Genomic DNA, 2,772 nt, shown 5'->3' on the forward strand with positions numbered 1-2,772 from the left:
ACTGGTGCCCTATAACCACACTGTCTTTCTGGGTCACCTAGGTCAGGGTTGGGCAGCCTTTGGCACATGGTGTTGGGGCCTCGTTGGCATTTGGCAGTGGGGTCTTTACCCATATTGTGCAACACAACACTGTGCTACAACCTGGCAGCAGGGAGCTTTCCCATGCTGTAACAAAGCCAGGAGGCAAGGAGAAGTGACAATGGCTTGACTATGGCAGCAGCCAGGTTTTAGCACTGGCCTTGATAGGACCCAGCTGGGTCATTCTGGCTTTTCACTGCCAAACCGTGCTAAGTGCTGACTTAGGCTCATGCAGATCTTTGGGGGTGTTGTTTTTGTTTGTTGTATTTAAATGATCTTTTTCGTGGTTTGTGGTTTCCCCTTTCTAGTTTTAAGTGTTCTCAACTGACTGGAGTGACTTATGGATGTGGCTAACTATACTGTTTCCTCTTTCTTCAACCTCATATTTCTGTGTTTCATCAACATCCTAGCATTACAGATTTATCAAACATTACATACTGCTGATTGAGATGGCATTTTTAAAAACAAATTAAAACTACTTCAAAGAATCAGCATCATTTGGGCTGAAAGTTCCTAGACTTGTTCTTAAGCCAAAAGTGAATTTACAGGGCACTGCTTATTAAAATTACATTAGTCTGATTTAGAGATACCCAAACATGAAGAAGTAGGGTTTTTTTATTAAGAATTTTTATTACATTCTTTGCATTGTAATAACACAACTAGGTATCTTGTAGAACTTCAGACTTACTTTAGCCCTCGAGACCCAGAACTTTTGACATATTTGAAGGAATTCTGTTTACAAATAAGCAAGCGCAGATTGTACATGCTCTCATCTGGGAGCAGAAGAGGAAGGGATTTTCCATCCACATTCAGAAACTGAGAAATAGCATGGCAGAATGTAGTTCCCTTATATAGATGGGTTCAAGAATGGTCCCACTCTGTGAACCATTAGAGAGCAGCAAATACCATCGTTCCTTGCTTCTTGGTACAGTATAGCTAAACCCTCATCCAGTCACAAAGAGAGACCATCACATAGGGAGCAAAATACTGCACAGATAAAGGTAGATAGCAGTGGGTGCTTCCCCTGCAGTGATACAGCTTTGTCTCATCTTCAGTGCATAGCTCTCTTTACAAATGTCTTTTTTGGTAAGCCAAATATCAAGCTATCACTTTCTAGCAATAACCGCTAATTTCAAGTCATTAGACAAGACAGTACATTCATTTTTCTGTCCATGTGTTGCACTCATATTTGCCAGACTTTGTTCTTGAATCTCTCCTTAAAATCTTGAATGCTGCCAATATCAATTTTATTGCACTTTTTTCCCTAATACATGCCACCATTAGATTTTTTTTTCACTTATCTTTTATTGGTCTTAATTGTCAGCGATTCTCAACCAATGAACTGAGAGTGCTGAGAGATCCTTTTGAAGGTGCTGCAGGGTGCTGTGCAATACGAGCACTATTAGAGGTGAAAACACCTACATATGACTTGCAGGATAAACCCAGAGAATTCAAATAGGAATCCATAGCATTGAAGCCTTTCTGAGTTCTTTGAAACAGGACTTGCTGTATTTTTTTTTTGAGTACAGAAAAGAGTGAAAGCCAAGTGGCATTTTCCAAGTAGTTCTGGAAGTATAATCTAAAAAACTTGATAATCACAGGTCTAATGCAGGACTGTTCAACTTCCAAGTGGCTGAGGGCCAAACAGCTCATAGGTGACTGGTAGGGGAGGCACATGGGGCATGTGTCCCCCCTGACAGGGTTATCCCCACTGCTGACACTGTGGGCGGCTTCCTCCCGCGCCCATCAGCCCCATCCCTGCCGGCTTTCGCCAGCCCTGTCCCTGCTGCTTCTGTGGGTGCCACCTGAGACCCAGGAGGCATCAGTCACCCATGTACCAGCTTGTGGGCCCCAGCATGGGAGACTGCACAGGTGTGCCAGGGTAAGCCACAGGCCCCTCAGCTCACCTGCCTGGGATACTTTAGAGGCTGTGTCCCTTACAGTGCCCATTTCACGAGACCAGTGCAGCTCAACTGGCAGGCCAGATGGGTAGTGCACAGGTCTGTTGGATCCCACTGAATCTGGCTGCTGGTCCCGAGCTGGCACCTGGGGCAGGGCCGCATCCTGCTGCATGGAGGCCGCACCCGGCCCTGATCCCGCTGTGCAAGAGTCCGGGCCCTGCCAGCCGGCCCGGCCTCATCCCAGCCACACAGGGAAGGGGGCACGACCCCGCAGGCCTCGGCGACCTAGCGGCGGTGCTGGCTGCCGCCTCTGCCCCAATCCCCGCCTGCGGGGCGCGCTGGCCGTCAAACAAGACCCCCTCCCCGGGCGGACGCCCCCTAGCCTTTCCAGCGGCAGTACAGGACAGGCCAGGACAGCGCACAGCCCCTCGGCCGGAGGCGGGGGGTGAGGCTGAGGCTGCTCGTGTGGTGCCACGTCACAGGCCGCGGAAAGGGGAGGGGCGGAGCGACCAACCAGGCCTGACGCAGGCGATGGGGGCGGGGCCGGTTCCTTCCTGCCACCGGAGGGGGCGGTGCCAGGCGCCAGGAGGGGGCGGGGCGAGCTGCCGCAGCGCCGCCGCTTGTAAACACATCCTGCACCACGTGACCGCGCCGAGTACCTGAGCGGAGCCGGCATTGTCTGCGCGGCCGGCGGCGGTGGGGGGGAGGGTTTCCCGTAGCGGCGGGAGGCGGAGACTGTCGTCCCGCGCCGGCCGGCCGGGCCAGGCCGGGCCCCCGAAGATGGCCGGCGGGG

At 51.6% G+C, this 2,772-nt stretch overlaps 1 protein-coding gene across 1 annotated transcript in view; it reads left to right on the top strand.

Moving 5' to 3' along the window:
* JMY (junction mediating and regulatory protein, p53 cofactor) overlaps positions 1–2,772 on the top strand; it is a 163,975-nt gene that overhangs the window by 20,444 nt on the left and 140,759 nt on the right. The window lies entirely within an intron of this gene.

Source organism: Gavialis gangeticus, unplaced genomic scaffold (genome assembly GCF_001723915.1).
Source record: "Gavialis gangeticus isolate Ggan-Ray unplaced genomic scaffold, GavGan_comp1, whole genome shotgun sequence".
Classification (NCBI taxonomy): domain Eukaryota; kingdom Metazoa; phylum Chordata; order Crocodylia; family Gavialidae; genus Gavialis; species Gavialis gangeticus.